The 13,167-nt window shown below is 38.3% G+C and overlaps 2 long non-coding RNA genes across 2 annotated transcripts; one reads left to right on the top strand and one right to left on the bottom strand.

Annotated features, from left to right (window-relative positions):
• Nucleotides 1-6,557: 6,557 nt before the first annotated feature.
• LOC108309986 lies at nt 6,558-12,652 on the bottom strand. The gene is made up of 3 exons (XR_001827580.1): nt 12,534-12,652; nt 8,398-8,531; nt 6,558-7,281 (listed from the first exon to the last, which is right to left on the bottom strand). It is a non-coding gene; the product is annotated as an uncharacterized LOC108309986 (long non-coding RNA).
• Nucleotides 7,964-12,259, top strand: LOC108309987. The gene is made up of 3 exons (XR_001827581.1): nt 7,964-8,167; nt 11,342-11,545; nt 12,027-12,259. It is a non-coding gene; the product is annotated as an uncharacterized LOC108309987 (long non-coding RNA).
• Nucleotides 12,653-13,167: the final 515 nt, after the last annotated feature.

Raw genomic sequence — 13,167 nt, 5'->3', positions numbered from 1 at the left:
TGTCAACTTAGAACAATGACATTTCTTAGAGTGACAGCGGAATACATGCTTAAAGATAATAAATCCATTAATCTTACCTTCCTCACATTTCAAGTGAATAATACAGTGTGAATAAGTGACTCAAAAAAATAAAATTAAACTTACCACCAGATGTCTCCACTTGGCAAGGCAATTAACCAAACAAAATAGATGATTCAAAGGGAGGGTTGATTTAAGGCAGTGTCCTTCTCCGTGGTGATTTGCGCCCTAGGGACATGGGGTACTATCGTCTTTCAGTGGGTAGAAGCCATGGTTGCCTCTAAATATTCTACAGGAACAGAAGAGCCCTTCATAACAAAGAACCATCTAACCCAGAACACCAAAAAAAAATTTTTTTATGTGAGATTGTAAAAGATTATAAGAAAAAGCAGGTGGTGGGAGTGTAAATTCGTTCAACCATGTGGAAGACAATGTGGCAATTCCTCAAGGATCTAGAAATAGAAATACCATTTGACCCAGCAGTCCCATTACTGGGTATATACCCGAAGGATTATAAATCATTCTATTATAAAGACACATGCACACATATGTTTATTGTGGCACTATTCACAATAGTGAAGAATTGGAACCAACCCAAATGACCATCAATGATAGACTGGATAAATAAAATTTGGCACATATACAGCATGGAATACTGTGCAGCCACAAAAAATGATGAGTTCGTGTCCTTTGCAGAGACATGGATAAAGCAGGAAACCATTATTCTCAACAAACTGACACAAGAACAGAGAATCAAATGTAGCATATTCTCACTCATAAGTGGGGGTTGAACAATGAGAACACATGGACACAGGGAGGGAAACATCACACACTGGGCCTGTCGGGGGTGGGGGGCTAAGGGAAGGATAGCATTAGGAGAAATACCTAATGTAGGTGATAAGGTGATGGATGCAGCAAACCACCATGGCAAGTGTATACCTATGTAACAAACTGCACGTTCTGCACACATATCCCAGAACTGAAATTATAATTTTTAAAAAGGAAAGAAAAAACAAATATGAAACTAAACCCTGTTTTCTCCCAGCACCCTCTAGATATCTCTATTATAGGCCCAATAACATAACGTTCTTTATTAATATAATTTCGTTTCCATTTTACTTGAGTGTCGTCCTCACCAGGTGATGATGTCTCATTAAGAGCCTGATCAAGGTCATTTCTATCTCTGTAAGCCTACTGCTTCACAGAGTGTGTGGCATGTGGTACATACCTCATCGCTTGTCAAATGAATGATTTCATGAATTAATCATAATAAGGTATAGACTCTAAGCGGAGCAAGAATAAACTCTACCTTGAAGAAAGATGCATTTTAGAATCAGTCAGTCCCAAGTGTAATGGAAGACAGCGGCATTAGCAACCAGCCAAGACATAGTGGTAACAGGTGGTGTAGGTTGTTAGAAAGAAAACAGATGTTAGCAACACTTTGAAGGAAGATGTTAGACAAGAACATTATACACAATTGAGTTATTCAAAATTCTTTCTTGAAAAAACTAAAACTTTGGTTTAGATTAAAATGTGAAATGGCTGGATGGAACTTGGCAATACCATCGAGCCATTTCATATTTTAATCTAAATAAAATGCTTCAAACAGGATTGTCGAAAGAACTGATTGATGGTCAACAATAAATATATATCTGTGTGTTTATTGATTTAAATATAAATACCAGATTAATAATCAATAACTATAAAAATTATATTTTGATAATATAAAATAATAAACCTGAAAAAGTAAAAAAAAAACTGTGGTGAATGAGTAAGTTAGAAAGTTTCAGAGGGAATTTAAAGAAGTGTTAGATTTCTTATTTATACAATTGAATAAATCACAGCTGTAAAACTAGGTAAAAAAGACTACAAATTCTTAATGTCATGTATGATTTTTTCTAAATTTTGGGAAAATGAGAGAAACATTTTTGGGGGGTAGAATGATTTCCTTTCATTTAAATAACTTTATACTTCTATTGCATTTATTCTGTTAAATTTCACAAATTATTCAACATTTTATATTTAAAAATCATCTCAAAACATAACATTTCCCTAGAGTATTTCCTTCTTTTTTCTTCCAATCATCAACCATTAACCCATTCAACCATCTATCCATGTTGGTTAATAGGAAGATGCTTGGAACGCTACGCCATGTTAATTACACTATTTCTGGTTGAATTTGGAGCTGTTTTCAAATTTTATATTTTAATTTTTAAAATATTTTTTTAATAATAAGCATTATTGATTTAGGAAAAGCAATGGCCTACACATGTTTTTATACTTTATTTTTTTAATTTACTCAGTCTACTGATTCCAATATTAATCTCTTTCGAAAATACCCTCATGGGCACACCCAGAAATATTTGATATGTTATCTTGGCATTCCTTAGCTTAGTAAAACCGACATAAAATTAACTATTACAGTGCTGAATTGCAAGTAGTAGCAGTGTGAATAATAATTTTTTCTTGTATTCATACTTTTTGTTTTTAAAATTTACATTTTCCATGAGGAGAAAACATTTAGTAGTTCATTCTGCAAGGTCTATGCAGAAAGACAGAAAGGATTTCTGTCATTCGTTTGATGACAAGCACTAGAACAGAAAAAAATGAGGAAACACAGAACATAGACCTTCATTTCTGTGTGTCTTTTCTTTGGCTGAATCCAAAACAGTTAACCCCTAGTAATAGCTTGGACAAACAGATGTTCTCTTTAACTTGCACTCTCTAACTTCTGGGATAAGTGGTAATTTCGTGGAGTCTAAAAGAAATATGGAGATGGGGGAGAATTATTTAGAAACAAAGTCAAAGGGAACTATAAAAGTAAATACACTGTATTAAACTGCACCTGTCATAAAGGAATGAAACTAAGCTTGCAAACTCTGGAGTGATTGAGAGGCACCAGGCTTTGTGCTGAGTTCAGTCATTTCTCTCAACTATTAAATATTGTCAAGTATCTGTGCTCTTTCTTGACTCTAAATGAAGCTTCCTTCACTTCCTTTAGATTCATCTATTATGCAGTGAGACGTTATTTATTTATTTTTTCTTGGAAGAAGTGACTAATATACTTGCACAGGCCAGCTTTTGTGCTAACTGGGTTTATTTGTCTGCATCAACAAACTTGCAACGTTGTCCTCTTGAAAAGATAAAAATCACCTATGCATAGGTGAGGGAAGAGGACCCTTATCTGCAAAATCACTGCTTGTTACAAATGTGAACTCCATAGACTGTCTATGGCAAAGCTACTGAAAGCTTCATCCTTAAAAACATCAACTTATGTTCAGTATAAAATAACACTGGAGAAATTTCCCAAGTTTAATTGGGAATTTGTTTTTTTAGAATTTTTTTAAATTTAAAGGCTTTATTCTTTTTTTTTAATATTATACTGTAAGTTCTGGGGTACATGTGCAGATCGTGCAGGTTTGTTACATAGGTACAAACATGCCATGGTGGTTTGCTGCATCCATCACCCTGTCATCTGTTTTCTTCTAATGTTATTCCTCCATAGTCCCCCGACCCCCTGCTATCCCTTCCCTAGCCCCCAACTCCCTGGAAGGCTCCAGTGTGTGATGTTCCCCTCCCTGTGTCGGTATGTTCTCATTGTTCAACACCCACTTAAGAGCGAGAACATGCGGTGTTTGGTTTTCTATTCTTGTGTCAGTTCACTGAGAATGATGGTTTCCAGCTTCATGCATGACCCTGCAAAAGACATGAACTCATCCTTAATTGGGAATTTTAAAAGAAATTGAGTCACTTCTATATAATCATATAGGATGTGAGTTAACTAGATACTTGGAGAATCCTCTTCTTCACTGAAAGAAATGAGATCCTATGACTCTGAGCTTACAATCCTTCCCTGGGTGCTGATGGCTCCTGGTTACTAAAGGGGCCATTGCAAATCCAAAGTGAAGTAAGGAAATGAAGGAGAATGGAAAACGGTTTCCACAAAGATAGATTTTTTTCCCAATCTAACATATTTATGCTCTGCCAAATAATGCTTTCCTCCTCCCTGCCAACACACACACCTAGTGCCCACTTCCTAATCCCCAGAACCTGTGCTTGATTATTATGTTATCTTCCATGGCAAAGGGACTTTGCAGATGGAATTAAGTTAAAGCCATGGAGGCAGGGAATTCATCTTGGATTATTCTCATGGGGTTACATGAATCCTTTAAAGTGGAGGCCCTCTCTCAGTTTGGAAAGAGGATCAGAGTGATGTGATGTGAAAGGGACTTATCTCACCCTTGCTGGCTTCCCATGGGAGAAGGCACCATCAACCATGGCATGGCAGCATCCTCTTTAAGCTGGCAAAGGAAGAAACAAAGTGCCTTCTAGAGCTTTCAGAGTGGAATACAGCCTTGCCAACACCTTGGTTTCAGCTGTGGGAGACTTGTCTGACCTATGACCACCTGTACTATAAGATAATAAAGTTGTGCTACTTTAAACCATCAAGTTTGTGGTAATTTGTTATGTCAGCAACAGAAAATGCATACAATATTTTTATTGTTGTCATATCATGTCTTTTGACTCTTTAATTTAAAGTGTTCTATTTTTACTGTGAAATAATTAAAAATGATAGTGTATGTGAGAGTGTGTGTATGTGTGTGTTGGGGGCAGTGCTATTTCTAGCTCATTTCTTCCTTGCCAAAATAAAATACAATTATCCTGTGTTAGTCCTCTAATTTAAATGCTACATTTCTTCTGCCTTACATGTATCTCTTTCTCCTTTCTTCCCTTTCTTCTTCTTTTTTTTTTAATGTCTCAGGAATTTCATTGTTGACATATAGAATAAAGTTCCTGCTTCTTTTCCATGATGCATTCTATGCATGGCTCTTCCAATCCTGTCCCTCTTTCCAGTTGCACACCCACACCCCTCTTTATCCTCTAATATGATGAATCTCAAACTTCTTAGTGATCACAGTTCCTCTGGTACTTGTGAAGATGCACACACCCACTTCCCACCCTGCACCTACTGAATCAGCATCTCCCAGAGAGGATTCTGAAAATCTATGTATTTAGCAAGGCACATAGTCATTGGTGAATTATGAGAAACACCACTTAATTAGCAGCACCAAACTCAATATCCCCTGTATGTGCTATGCCCTCCCCACAACCCAATCATGCTTTTAATCAGGTATCTTTCTGCTAGAATTTCCTCACTCCTCTCCTTCCCATTCTGGTTTCCTCCCTGACTTTGCCAGGCCATCTTCTCTTCCTCATTGATGTTATTTGACCCAAAGGCTCACTTCCTGTGAAAGAGTCCCCTCGCTGACCCTCTATCTTCAAATCACGTGGAGCACACACATAAATGATGATGGCTGCATTTACCATACTGTTTTGTAATCGTCTGTTCGTCTGTCTGTCTTCATCAGTAAAATTGTGTCCTTGGATGCAGGAATTGTGCCTTCCTCATTTTTCTCCTCCAAGGCCCAGCAAATGCTGAAGCTGTATTAGATGCTAAACAAGTGCTTTCAAAAGGAATTAGTGAAAGAATGGTTACAGGAATGAATTAAATACTAAAGGTATCCCATTATGAGCTAATTCTCTACTTTCTCTTTTTTAAGCACCATGCTCCTTTTAGTTAATAGCCTAAGGGGACCCAATTTAGAGAGCCTGTCATAAATGTCCATGTGAACAGGGAAATCTGGTGTGTGGGGTTTTTGAGTTAGAAAGAAAGAAGTCATGCGATGTCAACTTTGCCTTCAAAATGTATTTCACTTATTACTAAATACTTCTCACCACTCCATGGATAGCATGCTGGTGCAAGTGTCTACCATTTCTTTGACCTCCCAGTAGTCCTTGAATATAGAAAGCACCGGGGCTTTTGCCTTGGCTATTCCCTCTGTCCTCGATAATATTTATATATGGTGGTATATGTGTCACGGCTCAATTCCTCCCAGAGAGGGTTTGCCTGAGTGGCCTATCTCAAATATTGCTCCTATCACAAGTGGTTTAATTTGCCCTGCTATATTCTTTATTGTCTCTATAGTACTTATACAGGATGTATATTGTATATTTTTTCTGTCTTGCTAATAAGAATATAAGTTTCATGGAGACAGAAATTTTGTCCGCTATATTCACTGTTCTATCCCCATGGCTTAGAATCATTCCATGTATACAGCAGGTATTCAGTACATATCTGTTGAATGTCAAATACGGGTATGGCAGAATATTCCAGTAGAACCAAGTAGCCTAGACATTACATAATACAAGGTGCAGTGCATGCATACACTCATCCGACCCAGAACGCACATCATCTTATGGTGGCATTTTAAATGCACTTTAATTTTTATTTGCAATTGCTAAGATACAAACATTTTATGAATATTTTGTTCCTCATTTTTTACATCTATTTCCTCAGAAAGCCTGTGAGATTTTGCCTGTCTGTTGTTGTTGAAGTGGTCCCCCAACTTACTGCCCAATGCAGCCTGAGCGAACAAAGCTGGGTTTTTGTGGATGATGGTCTTTGGTCTTGAATTCAGGTCCAATTTAGCTTTTCCATCTCCTATTGCAATGCTGCTGAGGGCCAATTAAAAATAAACAAATAGTTAGAGGTGTGCCCTGAGCCATTGGAGTGGCCGGCACAGAAATCTTACTTACTTTTGTAACAGAGCCATTTGTTCCTTGTCCAGCCTCCTCCAGAATGTCCTCTTTTTTTGAATTCCTGGAGTGGTGTGGGGCACCCATCTGTATGATCTGACCCTAGGAATTTTTTTTTTCAACTGCATGTTAACTCTGTTATATCAAGTCTAGAATTTTTCTAGCTTCGGGCATGGTATTATCTTCCTACGTAGGAGTCTCTCACTTCATTTTACTCATGCCCTGGAGGGATTTCTGAACTCTGATCCACTTTTTTCCCTCCCCTTAAAGACTTATTTTCCTTCTAAGATCATAAATGTAGCAACTGTAGCCTTGTCTCTTATGTGTTGATTTCAATTCTTTGTTTTCCCCAGTTTTCCTTTTCTGTCTTTGATGACTTGAAATTTTTTCTATTCGCAAGAATAATATGTATATATACATCCTCCAGGAACCACTGCCCTAGGCTGCATGGCTTTCTGTTTTGAGTTACATTTTTGTTGCTCCCTGGTCAACTCTGTACATCTCATGGCCCTGATGACATGGTAGTCACTGTGTTGCAGGTATCCTGTTCATTTGCTGGGCAGGAACAGCTGTCAGACAGTACATTTGATGGCTTTTCAGAGAATCAGTCCTACCTTTGAAATTATATTCTAAAAGCTCTTAGATGTCCGTATCACATTTCTTTGCCTGAAAAGAGGATAAAAGGAAAGAACGAATATGTTGGATATTTCAAAACGCAACAATTCTTTCTTCCCTTACCTATCCTTTCTGTCTCCAAGTGCACTGTCCACAAGAGATGCAATACGGACATGTGCTTTGAACTCATACGGCTGGAAAGAATAGAAGGGAAGTGAATGTAATCTTGCCTGAGATCGTGGTTATCACAGGGTGCAAGCAGGATGAGTCTGGGCTGTCAGAAAAATCCCAAAGTCAGTGTATGCCAATCTCAGGTGACCAACCTGACCTAGTTTTCTTGGGATTTTCCCAGTTTTAGCACAGGAATTCACATCTTGAGGAAACCAGGATGATTGATCACCCTACAGAATCATCCAAACAGAACTCTAAATGCCTACTATGTGCCCAGAATTTACCTTAAGGCCACTTGTGGTGTGGCCAGCCATTCCCTTAGCCTGTCCTCATCTGCATTTGTCTTTCTTATGTTTCCATAAACCTTGAGAGGTTGCCCTTGTGTTAATGATTTCACATTCATGCCTGGGCTTGGTTGTCTTGAATGTTTGACCCTCTGTTAATTTGATTTTATTTTCTGACATGACCTTGGGCTGCCATACATCCAAAATGAAAATGCTGTTTGGAGTCACAATGAAAATGGAATGTGAGAAGATTCCAGAGAAGACAAAATAACCCACAGAAAAGAAGTACAGAAGGCAGGGGTAGCAAGTCTGAGCTGTGCTCTGCCATGGCATGCAGAGGATGCCCACAGATTTTCACAAATGCTGTTAAAATGTAAAAAGCAGGTGTTTTCTTTTTTCTTCAGTCTGAGCTTCAAGCTAATATGGGCATTCAGCTAAATACCTCCCAGGTCTGAAACAGTATGCGGTTTTGGATTTCAGAGGTAATTATTGCTGAATTCATTGTACGGCCAGTGCACCTGCCAGGTAGACATTATAAAAGAGCATGTAGGGGGCCACCAAGAGTATTTGGAAGATGATTTCTCCATCACAAAACCTCTTAGAAAGCCTATTAAGGCATCAAATGCCAGGTATGGAGTTGAACATATTCATAATACAGTTAACAATGCAAATGAGGCAGTGGTTCCAGGTCAGAGAAAATGCTGATGCTCACCTGAGAAATTTGGGCTCCATTGTATTGTGCCCATCCTGCAATTGACTCACAGTGAGTTATCTTGTAGAAAAGCAGCATATTTGCATATTTATATCCTGACTGGGATAAGCAAGAGAAATATGTATTCTGGCTATCTGAAATGAAATTGAGAGAGAAAGAGAGGGCACATTTTGCTCAATATGCTCATTTATTCATTAAAAATACAAGTATGTAAATCTCCTAGGCCTTCACTGGGCAGCTACCCTTGGGAGAAAATAGAGACAAATAACAGTAATAAAAAGCCAGCAACCCTGTCCTGATGAAACTTAAGTTCCGGTGGGAGAATCAGAAATAAATTGAATAATTACCCAAGTTAATATAAAATTGCAAATGTAGTAAGATCCTCAAGGAGAGGTACCAGGATTTTCTGAAAGCACAGAATAGAAGAATTTGAACCAGTTGGGGACCTCCCTGAGAAACTGAAAATTAGGCTGAGGTGGGCAGTGTTCATACTCACTGCCTAATCTGGGACAGCCCTGCCGACAGCTTGACCTGCATTTCTTCAAGTCTCCAGAATTAATTTTGTGGGTAGACATTGTCCTTTCACACCCTCAATAATCTTATGAGAAATGTGTAATAACCTTAGGAAGAATACTCCACCATTGTCAGTAACCCTAAGAGGAATGGCCCATCACCCTCAGTAACCTTAGGAGAAAGGTCCTGTTATAATCAGTAACCTAAGGATGAATATTTTATTACAGTCTAGAATATAGGCTCCCTGAGCAGACTCTCTTTTGTACCTCTGTCACTATTTCCTGTACTGAAAAAGTCTAAATTGAGCAAAGAGTATCAACTCAGATATTGGTTGAATGAATTTATTTATTCCCATTATATAGATTTGAAAACTGTGGTCTAGAAAGGTTAAATTGTGTGCTGAAATCCATAGAGCTAGTAAGAGGCAGAGCCATGATCACGACCAAGCTCTCTGTGTCTAGAACAAAAGACAGCGAGGGAGTGTCATTGGACTAGTGGGCACAGCAAGAGACTTGTGTGCGTTCCTGCAAAGGACAAGAGTTTGCTGCCTCTCCTGTATGTCCCTAAAGCGAGACACACACATGTATGTTCGTTGCGGCACTGTTTACAATAGCAAAGACCTGGAACCAACCCAAATGCCCTTCAATGATAGACTGGACGAGGAAAAGGTGGCACATATACACCATGGAATACTGTGTGGCCATAAAAAAAAATGAGTTTGTGTCCTTTGTAGAGACATGGATGAATCTAGAAATCATCATTCTCAGCAAACTGAAACAAGAACAGAAAACCAAATGCCGCATGTTCTCACTCATAGGCAGGTGATGAACAATGAGAAAACTTGGGCACAGGGAAGGCAATAACACTCACTGGGCTAGGTGTGGGGGTAGAGGGAAGGGGAGGAACAGCACGGGAGGTGGGGAGGATGGGGAGGGATAACACCGGGAAAAATGCCCGATGAAGGCGACAGGGGCGGGGTGGGGGATGGAGACAACAAACTATCATGGCATGTATGTACCCATGCAACAATCCTGCAGGATGCAGGATGTGCACATGTACCCTAGAGCCCAAAGTACAATTAAAAGAAAAAAAGGAGAAGGACCTTCAATTCCTTCTTCCGGTCATGTGTGTTTCCCCTGAAAGCAGAACCTAGGCAGTGTCTTTCTCCTTCATGGTCAAGAGGCACATGTTATCAGCAAATGGTAGAGAGAGGGCCGTGTTGCTTTGAGACATGTGTTCCCAAGATCACCTGTCTTGCTAATAAAAGTATAGCCAAGCCTGCCAGAGAAACCTACAGATAAGCCTCCTGCTGCAATGACTGAGGTCTCTGGGTCTGGATTGCTTGCTATGGGCAATTCCTCTTGGAAAACCTTGTGAGCACTTTCTGAAAACCACACAACTCTGAGAAGCTCTCTTCCAGCAGAAGCACAAAAGCTGGAAACCTGGAGGCTTCGCCCACAGGGATTAAGTAAAATGCTTTAAATGACTCAGACTACTTATAAAAAACAATTTACATAAATTGATGTTCTATTCAAGGAGGGTAAAGAGGGTAGTTTTAATTTTTTTTCAAAACTTTCTTCTTAGTTTTAATAGTGGCTGCAGTCTCAAAGAAGCAACTCCTTTTAATAAAACATGCTTGTAAATCTATTGAGACAGACTCCAATTGACCCTATTTCAGGCGAATCTCTGGGGCCTCCCACATACAGCCGTCCTGAGTGCTGAGGAACCTCGAATTGTGAGTTGCTGGAGGAGTCCATCCTCCATGACTCATGCTTTCTGGGCTCTGAGATGCTCCAATTCATTTCAGGGTATTTAATTTCTAAAAGTATTCTAGGTTTTGTTGAGGATCTAAACAGTGCTTAGAGGTTTTTTACCCTGATTTACCTTGATGAAAGTGAACCCTGGAGGACTGAGGTGCTAGCATGCAACAATCACACACACACACGCACACGCACATGCACGCGCGCATGCTCAAGCGACAAATACTAAGCTCATCAGTGTGGCCTAGATAGAAAAAAAGGTTAAAAATATAAAATCACTGATTATTTACTTATTGTCCTTGGTTGTTTTAAAGAGGTGATATGTGAATATGGTGAATATTTTAAACAGGTTAAAATTCTTTTCAAATTAGAGGTACTTCTCTCTCCTTCCCTCTCATGTCACCCAGTTTTCCATTTACCCTCCAAAAAGATAGCAATGTAGTGAACTTCTTCTAGATTCTTACAGAAATGTGTGTTGTTCCTTTAAACATATATTTTCCATCCACTAACATATACTTTTATACATGTATAGTAGCATGTGGACAGTATTTATGCATCTTGATTTTTACTTAATAAATCTTTGAGATATCCACTTCAATAATAACAACAGCAGCAAACACACCCATATAGAGTATGTGTCTAAACCTGGCACTTTTCTAAATTATTTTCAGATGATTCCTATATCTTCTGGGAGAGAGACTCAAGTATCAGCCAGTTGGAGACAGAGGGAAAGGGTGGCGTAATACAGAAAGTGACTTGAACAAAGTTACACTGAAGGCAGTGGAGTGTGATTCGAATCCAAGCAGTCTATACTCTGTGCCCCACACAACTCTGCAGCATTACCTCGCAGTATGAAATTGATGCCACTCATGCAGGTATGTCTTATTCTTAAGAGCTGCATAACATTCCTTTGCATGGATATATCATATTGATTTATTTTATTCACTGTTAATGGTATCTTAGAATTCATCCTACAGTTTGCCACTGTGAGCAATGTTCAATTTTTGAATATTTCACCACATTTTTGAACCCATAGTTACTGCATGTATTTGTAAAATATTAATCAATTTATAGTAGTAGATTTGCAGGCGTTTAAAGCACCAAATGCTTATTTTCTTCTGACTAGTAGGGGGATATGAATAGAACTTACTGAAACAAGACATTTAATGCATCTCTTTTCTTGCAGTCAAATCAAAGTGGCTCCATCAAAGTGCAAGTGCTCACTAAATAATTGTTAAATGAAAGAAATAGAAAAAGCTGCCATTTAAAAATATTATCACAATGCATAAAATATGTTGATTTATAAGATCTCATTAACTTCATGCAATTAAAGCAAGTATCATCCTCATTTTATAGATCAGGGATATAAGATCCAGTGACTTACCCAAAGTTTCAAATGAAAGATGTAACAGAGCCATCTCTGAATTTCTGCTCTTTTGAATCTAAATCTACACACTGTTTTCACTAATTCTGACCTTAGCAGTTTGTTGACCCAGGACTTGACCAACTTGGTTTCCATTTGTATAAAATTAATACCAACTTTCAAGAGAAATATTACATACCATAATCAATAAAAGCAAAATATCAAAGTTGTGTTATGTGGAAGACACTGAGATAAATACTTGGCATTGCATTACCTCAGCACTGCTGGCAACCATCCTAGGAGCCTCATACAATTACTGCTGCCACTTTGCAGATTAGAAAAAGAAAATTGACGCTAAGCAAAGTTTAGTAACTTGACCAATATCACAACAACTAGTAAGTGAAGAGGAAGACCTAGCCCCACCTCTGAGTGTCTCCAAATCCCAGAGCCTTGTGCTCCACTTTTCTACTGGAAGTTAAAATAAATATCATGATGGGTACCTTTTGAAAACCTTAAAGATGCTGGGAATTGGTTTGCTGAATGCATCTGTATTTCCTAAGGCTTTTCTGTCCTTTATTTTCAAGAGTCTTCCATGTACCTCTTGGGGAATGTGTCTCAGTTAGTATTATAATGAGAATTATCAGATAGCAAATTTTCAGCTGCTTAATAAATAACTACATGTTTTTGAAAAAATGACAAACTCACCAGAATTGGCCTTTACTTAATAATCACAAACACTAAGCTTATGAATATTTCATGCTCACTCCTTTCTGCTGAGAGTATGAGCATCCTACATTTCTATAGCTCCAGATTATGCAGGGAGCAATGGAAACCATATGTTTTGTGTGTTTTCTTTAACAATTTGATGATGGAAGAACACCTGGCAGTGTTGGAGATAATGTAAGAAATGGTCGCCTTTTGTTATTCGAGTGCTTGAAATAAAAATCTCAAATGGCAAGTTGTAATCCAAACCACAGTAATTATAGAAGATGGCATAAAAAGGTATACATTTTAAATTCATAAATCTAAATGAGTCTATCTGCAAGTAAGTAAACTTTATTCAATTTTCCACAGAAAATACCCCATCAACACTATCACCCAAAACACTGATGACATTGTACTGCTCAAATACTG

The sequence above is a fragment of the Cebus imitator genome, unplaced genomic scaffold, assembly GCF_001604975.1.
Source record: "Cebus imitator isolate Cc_AM_T3 unplaced genomic scaffold, Cebus_imitator-1.0 Scaffold99, whole genome shotgun sequence".
In the NCBI taxonomy this organism is placed as follows: Eukaryota; Metazoa; Chordata; class Mammalia; order Primates; family Cebidae; genus Cebus; species Cebus imitator.
The sequence above is the reverse complement of the archived record's forward strand: the minus strand, read 5'-3'. Positions and strand labels throughout refer to the sequence as shown.